The sequence below is a fragment of the Drosophila arizonae genome, chromosome 3 (genome assembly GCF_054131065.1).
Source record: "Drosophila arizonae isolate 15081-1271.41 chromosome 3, UAZ_ARI_1.0, whole genome shotgun sequence".
NCBI lineage: Eukaryota > Metazoa > Arthropoda > Insecta > Diptera > Drosophilidae > Drosophila > Drosophila arizonae.
This window is the reverse complement of record NC_142923.1, coordinates 31,283,072-31,296,397: the sequence shown is the minus strand read 5'-3', so window position 1 is coordinate 31,296,397 and position 13,326 is coordinate 31,283,072. Positions and strand designations below refer to the sequence as shown.

Sequence of the window (13,326 nt, the reverse complement as noted above, 5' to 3'; positions counted from 1 at the left end):
TATATACGAACCTAGAAAAAAATTAAAGTCTCTAGCTTTTATATTTTCTGAGATCGACGTGTTCATACATACGGACGGACGGACGACGGACGGACAGGGCCAAATCGACTCAGCTCGTCGCCCTGATAAAGAATATATATACTTTGTGGGGTCTGCCACGCCTCCTTCTGCCTGTTACATACTTTTAACAAAATCATTATACCCTGATTTCCCATTTTCAATTGGTTCAGGGTATAAAAATTGAAAATAAAAATTGAATTGAAATATCTCTTGAACTAAAGGAGCTAGATCATATATTTACATATATGTCGCAGCATGGACATACAATTGTAGTTTGGCCACTGTGCGTGTGCATGCATATCGCTGCTATGCAATAAATTTGGTCTATGTAATTAATTAGAAATTCCAAGAATTATGAATATCGGTGGCGCCCTTTGAGCGAGGCGACGGCGGTGTCGCGCTGTCGCTGAGTGTAGTCCAACTTGCGTTTAAAAAGCAACAGAATCAGGTACGAGAGAGAATAAGAGTTCAGTTGAGTTCAGACAGTGTTACGCGCAGGTGTGTCATTATGACAGATCGGTCGAACGAAATAAATTTGTCTCCGACATCAGAAGTGGGATTCGCAGTGCCTACAAAAAATATTACCGACGCAGCTTTACAAGTGCAAAATCAAAATCTTTTAGAAATAATATGCAGACACCAAGATCATCGGTTTTTAACAGAGCTTGCAAATGAGAGTTGAGCGTTTTTTCGTTTATTCTCTTTCTCGCATCATACTCAAAAAAAATTGTGTAGACACGTCTCTCTCTGAGCGTCACTCTCTGTTTTTCTTCAGCATCTGTTTCGCTGTTTCATCTGTTTCAGACGCAGTGCGATGACTCATTCGTGTGACGCACTCACATGAGTGTCGCGTAAAACTAACACGATTTTCTCTCACACAAAGCCTCTCAGCAAGAAACACTTTGACTAACAAACTCAGCAGAAAATGTTTTTGCCTTCGTGTGCATGTAAATACACGCATACATACATACAAAAAGAACGCAGCAATCGCGCGTGATTACCCATACAAACGCAACTTACCGTTACTTCATTTAACTCAAGCAAACGATCAGTGTTTGACTTGAGGAAACGAAAACAGAAACAACTATCTCCCTCAGAGCGCGAGAGAGCTAAGCCAAACGCGACAAAAACAGTTTCTGTCTGAGTTTTTTTGACTGTGTCACTGAAAGACACTTTTTTGCAGACAACGAAAAAGTGTTAACAGTTATTTGCGAGCTATGATAATAACCAATTATGAAAACGTTATTGCATTGAATAGTTCAGAATTCAGTTCAGTTTAGAATTCAGATAAATTAGCCTTGAGAAATATTTTAAAATGCTATTCTGATCGGTTTATTGATGGAATACCAAAGACTAGGGTCACCACAGGGCAGTTGGAAATCAGACTAATCGATCAACAAAACAGAGTACAGGACGAAAAAAGCAGAGTCCGTTGTAAAATTTAAGAATTACTTAAAGCTAAGATTATTCGTCCAAGTTGTTCACCCTTTGCTTGCCCCATGATGTTAGTCAAAAAGAAGAATGGTACTGATCGACTTTGTGTGGACTATCGTATGTTAAACGAAAATACAGTTGCTGATAAGTACGGGTTTTACCAAATTCCAGTGTACGAAGACTCGATTGAACGAACGGCATTCGTAACGCCTGAAGGTCAATACGAGTTCTTGACAATGCCATTTGGTTTAAAAAATGCACCATCAGCGTGCAATAATTAAGGCTGTAAGGTGGCTTTTTTTTTACCCACCTTACATGTTTGTAGGTAATAAGTAAAGATATTGAATGAAATGATTTGAATAGGATTTGAGGCATAGTTTGATTTTGTAGCGATTAAGGAAAATGAAATGGAATTTCGTTGTTATGGATTTTGATTTTTGTAGTTATTAAGATTATATTTTGAAATCATTGTTTATATTTCAGTTGTAGGACGTAAGTTGATATTAGTTGATTATTATTAGGCAGTAAGTAGAATAAGCTTTAGTTCGTAAGGTAGCACTAAGTAGTTAATAATTAGATGTAAGTGCCTTAGCGATTAGCCTTAGAAAGTAAGCGAAATTCAAATGAGTGGGCGGGCACGCGATCAGCAATGCAACCGTGCAGCTCGAAAGCTCGCGGTGGTGAATTGCATTGCTGGTCGCGTGGTAAAATCTGCACAGCGGCAGAAGAGGATTGAAAGCTGCGTGCAGAGTTTAGTTAATTTCGAGCTCTCGAAGTGAGCGGACGCGGCAGCAAGAACAGAAAACAGCAAAATTACTTTGCGAATATAGAGGACATAGGGCGTAAATAAAGTAAGGATATTTATAATTGGAGGAATTTGCGTGTTTTATTCATATCTGGTTTGTTAACTTATCCCCCAGTTTACTAATCATAACCACCGTAACACTACTAACTGGTAGTTTGAACGAGGTCACGACCCGTTCGCCAGAAGGTTAAAACTCTGGCAGTAAAATCGCGTGGTCTTGAGTGAACTCCGGCGGCAACGCTGGGCGTTCCTCGATCCGCGGTCTACCAATCGTAGTGGCCCCACTAACATCCCACAGCACGCCTTCGCGCTTGACCGCGCCACTCGATTGCGGCAGCCCTCCCGCGTGCAAACGCGTGGGCGTGGTCGGCGAGCTCAGGCCACGTGGTCGCCTAACCAAGCGACTGCGCTTGGGCTGCGCTGCAGTGTGGGCAACAATATAAGAATTTATTTGTTGAATAATTTAATTTCTAGACGTACAATCTTAATGAAACTTTCAGAGCGTAATTATATGAGGAAAATGTATGTACATTCTCCATATTCCACATATAGGGATTCGGGGGTAAATTACAACAAAAATCGAAATTATATAAAATACAAGTCTACATATCAAATTTGCAAGCTCTAACTCTAAAGGTGTAGGAGATATAATTAAAAACTACCTTTCGATAAGGTTTTTGATCGATAATAAAATATCGGGAGTAGTTATCGATGTAAAAAGAAAAACTTGATATGCGCGTGATATACACGGACCTAGGAAAAAAATTTCAAATTTCAAGTCTCTAGCTCTTATATTTTCTGAGATCGACGCGTTCATACATACGGACGGACGTACAGACGGATCAAGAATATATGATCAAGAATATATATACTTTGTGGGGTCTGCCACGCCTCCTTCTGCCTGTTACATACATTTCAACAAAACTATTATACCCTGGTTTCCCATTTTCAATGGGTTCAGGGTATAAAAAGGCTGGATTTTCCTTTAATGTACACAAATAAAATAGAGTACATATCTAGGTCGAAGTGAGCAATGAAGAAATCACGCAAAATACACGAAAAATTCAAGCCTTGACTGAATTACCACCTCCACAAAATGTATCACAGCTAACACAGTTCATTGGGTTGGCCTCTTACTTTCGTTAATTTGTGTTAAACTTCTCACAGACACTTAAGCCACTTTATCATCATATATCTAAGAAAAACACTGATTTTGTCTGGTTATCGGAACATGAGCAGATACGTTTAAGAATAATAAATGTGCTGACGCAGACGCCAGTATTAATCATATTCGATCCAAAATACCCGATAGAGCTGCATACAGACGCAAGTTGCGTTGACTATAGAGCGATACTGTTGTATAAAATTGACAACAAACCTCATGTAGTAGAGTATTACAGTAGGTGTACGTGTGCTGCCGAATCCAGGTATGGTTCGTATGAATGTTACGAATTAGAGAGAGATTGCAAGTACGTAAATTTGTCACGTATACTGATTGCAATTCCTTAAAAGCCAGCCGTACGAAAACAGATTTGGCACCGAGGGTTCATAGATGGTGGGCATTTTTGCAGGGATTTGATTTCGAAATAGAGTATAGAAAAGGCGAGCGAATGGCGCATGTTGACTTTCTCGGAAGAAAGGTAGGTTTGTAGAAAATTAAATTACATGCAAAGTATCCACCTGTGCCACCTGTGGGAAAAGTGCAGGCAGAGCTGCATTCTATTCCTAAAATAGATATACCGTGAAATACGGTGCATATTGGCATAACAGACAAACTGAGTGGTAAAAATGACTTGAAATTATTATTGTCCTTATAGATGCCTTTACAAAGTTTGTTTACTTGTATCATGCATATCAAGCAGATCAAGGGCGCAGTTTTGCAAGTAAAAGTTTTCGCGAATTCTGCTCCTGCCACGCCTCCTTCTGCCTGTTACATACATTTCAACAAAACCATTATAACCTGATTTCCCATTGAAAATGGGTTCAGGGTATAAAAATGAACTTATTGTTAGAGCCATTTGGACAAAAGCCATTTTGTTTTGTCTTAAATGTGGACATACTAATAATATATTTTGCCAAGTTCTTTTGTAGGTAATGGTGAAAGCTTCTCACATTAGCGCTGATTTCATCCTTTTTCTTCGGGCTTAAATCAAATTCAAAAAATGGAGCAAAACATTTTTTATACTCATTCACGAAAGTGAATTATTATACTCATTCACAAAAGTGAATTATTATACTCATTCACGAAAGTGAATTATTTTATTCATTCACGAAAGTGAATTATTATACTCATTCACGAAACTGAATTAGTATATTGGTTTTGTGCAATGTCCGTTTTGCTGTCCGTCTGTCCGTATGAACGAAATCTATTTCGGCGCTATTGAACCTAGAGACTTGAAATTTGGAACACATACTCGTGTATATCTCCGATTTATAAAGTGTTCCACCCACTAGGTGCGTAGCAAATCGGAAAATTCATTTTCCGATATACCAGAAATCATGTTAGTTGAAGAGCTAAAAAGCTGATTTGGTATGTAGGTTCGCGTCGACCACCCTAGATCACGGGCTATGGCAGATATATCTCCCCGCCCATTGAGGGCGTGGCAAATTGGATAAAACTGTATCTCCAAGAGTTTTAGAGCTAGAGCGCTAATATGTTGTACGTCAGCTAATGTTATGATTCTATAAAGTCAAAAGACAAAATTATAAGCCTACGCTCATTAGGGGCGTGGCAAATCGGACCTGAAGATATAGGGATTTTTTTAATTCTGCTATATTTTTGACACTATTGATGCCAGAGACCTCAAATTTTGTATATATACTCTGGCTGATCACATAAGACCAAAAAGTTTTGTTGGATATATGTTCGCCCACAGGGGACGTGGCAAACCGCAAAGTTTATATCTCCTAAAGAATAATAGCTAGAAGTTTCAAATTTAGATAGTTAAGTTACGAGTAACCTCCTCTATCGATGACCCAAAAATAATTTTTACGCATATCGAAAAATACCCTGTAATTTTCACATTTTTTGAGGGTAAGCATTCAAACATTGCAGTTAGGGTACCGTTATCTCGTTCTAAGAACTGAGGTGTCTACGCCCAGTAGGGGCGCGGCAATTCGGAAATGTATTTTTTACAGTATTAGAGCGAAGCTTTACTAAATTATTGATGGGATGTGAATGAGTATTCCGCAGTCTGTCGCCCGACTGCAACGTTCTTATGAAACATAATTACTTTTTTTCACAACTTGGCACAAAATTAGTTATAATCCACAACAGACGAGTTAACTTTTTTCTCCTTTGGACAGCTCAAATAAACGCACACAAAAAACACATTAACAAACATGAACAAAATCTTTTTTAACACAAATATTATACATACCCTGGATTTTCTTTTCCATAATTTTAGTGAAAATAACTAAAGTCACAATAATTTTTGCCACGCTCGCAAGTAAAAAGAAACTTTACCGCACTTTTTAGTTGTGCATGCATGTAATCAAACAGCTGACTTTGAAGGGCTGCCAAAATTTCACGGATGCATTAAAACACTTTAAATCTTTGGATTCATCTTAGTCAAAGTATATACTATCACTAACCAGAGAACACATAGACTAGACATCTAGAACAAATTTTTTCACCGACGAAAAAATGAGCTGAGGAGACTACACAGCTTCGTATTTGTTCGGCTCAGTTTCTTGAGGCTCAAGCATTGAAAATAAGGCACGACAAAATCAGTGTGCTGCGAGCGCTGCCACGAAATGCACGCATTACCAAGTGAAGCACGGCTATGCGCTCTTTTTCTCTTACTCACTCTCTCCCTCTCTTTATGGTCTCTCGAATAGCAGCAGCGCACAAAAATTGAAAATTGTTCGCGACGATCTCAGCGCGTTCCTTATGAGTGAAGGGTATACCGGAATTTGTAAAGCGTTCGCCACGTTCATACAAAATGTTAGCGTTTTCATGATTATTTCTAAGAAGGGTATGAAATCGTTGGTGCTCATAAAAATATGATTTTGCGACGGGCATGCACACATAAAAAATGCTTAGGCGACGACCATACACACACACATTGTCAGTCCCTCGCTATCATTTGTGTGCTTGTGTACGCAACTCTATTCTTGCTACCTGCGGCAGGGTTTGAAAGTATTGATGGCCATTGAGAATATAATTTGGCGACGAGCATGCACACACACATACATACATACATATTTGTGCGTTTGTGTGCCTCTATTCTATCGTTTCTATCATTTCGTTAATCGTCCGTTAAAGTCCCGTGCACATGTATGTATGTATGTATGTGCCTGTATGCGAAGCTCTTGCTGCCTGTGGATTCTTGTATGTGCGCATGTATGTGCATAATACGTGAACATTGGCTTGTGCCTGCCACGAGCTCTTAATTGTGCGATCGTTTTTGGATTAAATTTGCAGAGGGAGTGTTAACGACCTTTTATTATCACATCACTACTGTATTGTTAAAAATTGTACCAAAATTTATATAAGTTTTTTTTAAAACTATGGATCAAACAAGTGTTAAGAAATCTACTGTTGGTGTGAAAAATAGAAGTAAAAAATATTCACAAGGAAATGGCGCGAAATGTATAGTTGAAACGTGTGGTGCGAGTTATAGAAAAAGTTCAATTAACTTCCCGGTTAGATTATTTTCGTTTCCGTCAAATGAAATTTATGCAAATAAGTGGATCGAAGCATGCAATTTACCGAATAATTTCGACCGAAAAAAGGGTAAAATATGTAGTAAGCACTTCGAACGTAAATATATTGGTAAACGTAATTTAAGACTCAATGCAGTCCCAACCTTACATTTGTGCGACCCAACTTTTCTTTCAAATAGTGTTAGTGACTTCAATGATGATATTTATTCATTAGACTTTCAGGAAGAGGAAATTACTCCTTATAGTTACCAAAAGAATAATTTAGAGAAAGAAAAGAATAATAATAATAATTTAGATGATTTCGTTAACTCATGTGCCACTGAACAGCAGAATAAAATCGCTCAGAATGAAAGTGACGAGGAAGTAGATTTGGAAAATCTTTTGAGCTTTAATAGCAATATAAACAAGTAAGAAAACTCTAGTCGAGAGTGCTCGACTAGATACTACCCTGAACCCAACAAATAAAAATGCTCATTTAGTATGGCTGAAATTTCAATTTCGATGTATTTAAAAATATAAATAAAATACCAAACTCATTTAATATATAAAAATATTTTGAAACAATTAAAAAAAATTAACATCAGTTGCATCGATCGGGATTCGAACCGCGACTCCTCGATCGAGCGTCATGCTGCTAACACACTAGGCCACCTCACTCCTGCTAGTGGCGCTGGCAAAACTCAAATAGATTCACTGCTGCAGCGCCATCTACCAAAACTAAACGAAACTAACTGCTGATGTGATTCTAAGAATCTGCTAGAATAACCAAACCAAAATTTCGGTGTATTTAAAAATATAAATTAAATAGAAAATGCATTTATGAAAAAATAAAAATATTTTGAAACAATTAAAAAAAATTAACATCAGTGTTGCACCGATCGGGATTCGAACCGCGACTTCTTGATCGAGCGTCATGCATCTAACACACTAGGCCACCCCACTCCTGCTGGTGGCGCTAGCAAAACTCAAATAGATTCACTGCTGCTGCGCCATCTACCAAAACTAAACGAAACTAACAGCTGATGTGATGTATTTGTTGTAGCTGCTGCATGTGCGTTTGTTCATTGGCCAAATATTTGAATATTTTTTATTAATTTTTGACTGAACGGAATTTAATGAAACTTTCAGCATATGATCTACATATTATATTGAATATTTGAGAAATTTGAAAAAAAGAAAAATCATTCACAATTAGCTATAGAGGCATCTGATTTGAACTTGAATGTTTTTACTCGATAAAAACATAACAGGATGATTTATCGAATTTTAAAAGCAAACTCGACGTCCGCGCTGTATATACGGTCATTTTAAAAAAAAATTCAAGTCTCTAGCTCTTATATCTTCGGAAATCGACGCGTTCAAACATACGGACAGACGGACAGACAGACAGACGGACAGGGCCAAATCGACTCAGCTCGTCGCCCTGATCAAGAATATATATACTTTGTGGGGTCTGCCACGCCTCCTTCTGCCTGTTACATACATTTCAACAAAACCATTATACCCTGATTTCCCATTTTCAATGGGTTCAGGGTATAAAAATCAATTGTGGCAAGATTTAAGCGTTGGTAGGCCTTCTTTCTGTTCAAATTGCTTTAAAAGAGAGCAAACTGAGGTATATTATAGGAAAAAATATTATGATATGGGAGTAGACCTTAAAAAAGCACAGAAAGAATTGCTTAATTTAAAGAAAAGATATTTAGCTTTAAAAAAATCTTCTAGATATAGAACATTTTCTTATAGAATTAGAAAGATAAAAAAGCATGTTAATGTCTTCACGACAATAAACAATTTACCTTATGTTTCTGAACAGTCAAAAGTGCTTTGTAAAATGCTTTTAAAAAATAATCATGTTTATAATAGTGCTGAAAGGGCAATTTCCAAAATATTAATTTTTATTCAGCTAGGACATATGATTATCTTAGGGATGTTCTTAATTTAAGACTCCCATGTAAGAAATCATTAAATCGATGGGCGATTTTAAAAAATTTAGTTCCTGGATTTAATCCAGAATTATTAGAAAATCTACAGGGAATTGTTGAAAAAATGAGCGCCAAGGGAAAATATGACGTATTAGTTTGCGATGAGCTCAAAGTAAAAAGAGGTCTTCAGTATAATTCATCTCTTGACGAGATACAGGGATTTGAAAACGATGGTATAAAAAGGACTAAGTTTTTAGGACAGCAAGTCTGTGTTTTTCTTGTTAGGGGTCTCTTGGAGAATTGGAAGTACGTTTTAAGCTATACGGTTTCAGCTCGTGGCATAAAACATACTGACCTTAAAAATAAAGTGGAAGAGAATATTGGACTATCGCAAGCATTGGGGCTTAATGTCAAAGCCATTGTTTGCGATCAGGGTTCCAATAATAGGGCTGTTTTTGATAGATGGGGCATAGGCATCAACAATCCTAGTTTTTCTGTTAACGATAAAGAAATATTTGCGATATTCGATGTACCATATCTTGTTAAATCGCTAAGAAATATTCTCTTAAAGCATAATATTTCCACACCTCAGGGCACAGTTTCATGGAGTATAATAAGAAAATTATATGAAATTGAAACTAAAAATTTGACGCGCTTATGTCCGAAATTGACTCCAAAACATGTCAGTCCAAATTGTTTTGAGAAAATGAAAGTCAAATTTGCCACCCAAGTTTTTAGCCACAGTGTAGCTGCTGCGATACGCACAGTTGTGGATTCAGGCGGGTTTACTGATTGTAAAGATAGTGCTCTTGCAACAGCTATATTTATTGACAAAATTAATAATCTTTTCGATTGTTTAAACAGTCATGTACTATTTGATAGTAATCCGTACAGATGCGCACTTAGGAAAAACAATAATGTCCATGAGTATCTTCAGGAAATGAGAGATTATTTTCATGACCTGATATATCCACAAAAAGTATATTGTATTGATGGGATGATTATTACAATCTCATCTATAATTGCTTTAGCGGAAAATATTTGGAATGACAGCAGTGATACTTTCTTTGTTGCCACATCCAAACTAAACCAAGACCCTTTAGAAAATTTATTTTATTTAATTTGAAGTCGAGGAGCAACCAATACTAACCCAACAGTTTTTGAATTTAATTCTATAATATCTAAAATGCTTTCAATGAAAATTTTGACATCTGCTTCTATATCTGGAAATTGTATTCCAGATGAGGATCTCATGTTAGCTAATATAATAAAGGATAGCGGATCTAACCTATCCGTATTTCATGAGCAGTGTGCCACGAATTCATCAGTAGATCAAGAACCTTTAGATCCAAATATTGAGGTTGAATTATCATTAGATGCAACCATTGCAAATATTGAAAATGTTTTTAATGAAAATGCATTAAGATATTTTGCTGGGTATCTTGTCTACAAATTACTACAAAAAACTGATTGCGAAATTTGTTCAAATCTTTTAAAGTCATCGGATGAAATGCAGTGTTCTTCTGAGTATACTCAATAAAAATTTTCATTATATAAATAGATATCTTAAATTGAAGGCCCCTTCTGACCATTTTTACAATTTGATAAAGCTGCATTTCGAAACATTTAGGACAATTTTCGAGAAGAAACCATACATCGCTCGCATTAAAGAGAAAATTGTTCTGTACTGCATGCACGCTACAGCAAAATCATCTTTAGATAAGGAATGGTTTTCCCCCACCCATCCTTGCTGCCAGCATCGAAAATTTATTATTAATCAGTTTGTTTTAATTCTAATTAGAAAAAATTTTAAATGGCAAAGTGAGAAGATTATTGGTAAAACCAATATTTTAAATAAAAGGAAATTAAAAATAATGAATCAATAGGTAGCTTGATTTGATATTTATTTTGGCACAATTCTTAACAGTAGAAAACAGTGAAGTGAAAATGAAAGGTCGTTAACACTCCCTCGTTCGCACAATTAAAAGCACTTGGCAGGCACAAGCCTTGTCCAAGTATTATAAACATACATACATATGTAATTGGATATATATACATGTAAGTAAAAACATATTTATTTATACCCTTTATACAGATAATAACAATAATCTAAACATTATACATTATCATTCTGAGCTCTTTCAACATCTGGCATATTCTTCAATGAGAAGGGCAATGAAGGAAAATGGGTTCGTCTCCAACTTCAATTTTTGTACGCAACTGGTTTGAGCGTGCAAACATATAAATTCACTTTTATAAAATTACATTTATACTGTTATTATTGAAATATCTTTGTTTTTATTGTTTTGTTTTTAATACATATATTGAATTTTATGTTTTCTATTTATTAAATTTTTGAAATTTTATTAAACAGATTGTTATCTAAACCAATTGTTTCTATAAATTGATGACTTCGGTAGGCAAGCACACGATTATTGCTACAAAATAAGGTACTTAAATATTGTATAAGCGCGCCTCTGCAATTCGAATCTAAAATCGTTTACACAATTCTAAGTTGAGGTAGGCCCACGCCAATGCTCATGTCCCATGCATACACACATGCACATACACACAATCAAATGTATATACATATGTACATATGTATGTATGTGAGCACTTCCCAAGACCAACCAAATAAAAAGTCAAGAGTAACGCACACAGGCATACAAATGCTCATAGTACATGTAGCAAGGGAGAGTGTGTGTGTGCATGCCCGTCGCAAAATCATGATGATAGACGAATATACTGAGAAAGAATTGAGTTTCGCGACGCACGCACACAAAAGCTCATACACGTAGCAAGGATGTAAATGTGTGTGTGCATGCTCGTCGCGAAAATGTATTTTTTCTGTGCAGAACAGGCTGTGCAAATTGTAAAGCCCAAAATTTACCGTTGGTCTGCCTTGTGAAGTGAACACATGCATACATACATTTGTGTATGTGTATGCTTGTATGGGATGGCAAGCTAATTGTGTCTGGATTTATTATTTTGTAAATTTTGTATGATTTGAATCGTAGGGTGACTATCAAATGGGCCATTATGACTTAATTAGAAATTTTTGACAATAATGAGTAAAGCTTGAGTATAATATGACATGTGTATTTCATATATTGAAAAGCATTTAATAAAGTTAGTAGTGTTTTACGATAATTTTTATACCTTGAACCCATTGAAAATGGGAAATCAGGTTATAATGGTTTTGTTGAAATGTATGTAACAGGCAGAAGGAGGCGTGGCAGACCCCACAAAGTATATATATTCTTGATCAGGGCGACGAGCTGAGTCGATTTGGCCCTGTCCGTCTGTCCGTCCGTCCGTATGTTTGAACGCGTCGATTTCCGAAGATATAAGAGCTAGAGACTTGAATTTTTTTTAAAATGACCGTATATACAGCGCGGACGTCGAGTTTGCTTTTAAAATTCGGTAAATCATCCCGTTATGTTTTTATCGAGTAAAAACATTCAAGTTCAAATCAGATGCCACTATAGCTAATTGTGAATGATTTTTCCTTTTTTTAAATTTCTCAAATATTCAATATAATATGTAGATCATATGCCGAAAGTTTCATTAAATTCCGTTCAGTCAAAAATTAATAAAAAATAATCAAATATTTGGCCAATTAACAAACGCACGTGCAGCAGCTACAACAAAAACATTCGTTGAATCACATCAGCTGTTAGTTTAGTTTACATTTGGTAGATGGCGCAACAGCAGTGAATCTATTTTAGTTTTGCCAGGACCACTAGCAGGAGTGGGGTGGCCTAGTGTGTTAGCTGCATGACGCTCGATCGAGAAGTCGCGGTTCGAGTCCCGGTCGATGCAGATGATGTTAAGTTTTTTTTAATTGTTTCAAAATATTTTTATATTTTCATGAGTTTTCTATTTAATTTATATTTTTAAATACACCGAAATTGAAATTTTAACTATACTTTATGTGCGTTTTTAATAGTTCGGTTATTCTAGCAGATTCTTAGAATCACATCAGCAGTTAGTTTCGTTTAGTTTTGGTAGATGGCGCTGCAGCAGTGAATCTATTTGAGTTTTGCCAGCGCCACTAGCAGGAGTGAGGTGGCCTAGTGTGTTAGCTGCATGACGCTCGATCGAGAAGTCGCGGTTCGAATCCCGATCGATGCAACTGATGTTTGTTTTTTTTAATTGTTTCAAAATATTTTTATATTTTATTAAATGAGTTTGGTATTTTATTTATATTTTTAAATACATCGAAATTGAAATTTCAGCCATACTAAATGAGCATTTTTATTTGTTGGGTTCAGGGTAGTATCTAGTCGAGCACTCTCGACTAGAATTTTCTTACTTGTTTCGGTTGAAAATGTGTATAAAATAATTTTAATTATATATAATTAATTACGGATATTAACACATTTATAAACATGATTAGCAATAATAATATATAAATGTACTTATGTACATATGTAT

The 13,326-nt window shown here is 36.1% G+C and overlaps 1 protein-coding gene across 1 annotated transcript in view; it reads right to left on the bottom strand.

The window, feature by feature from the left end:
- LOC108620430 (BOS complex subunit ncln) overlaps window positions 1–13,326 on the bottom strand; it is a 41,446-nt gene that overhangs the window by 26,801 nt on the left and 1,319 nt on the right. The gene's annotated exons all lie outside the window — the stretch shown is intronic.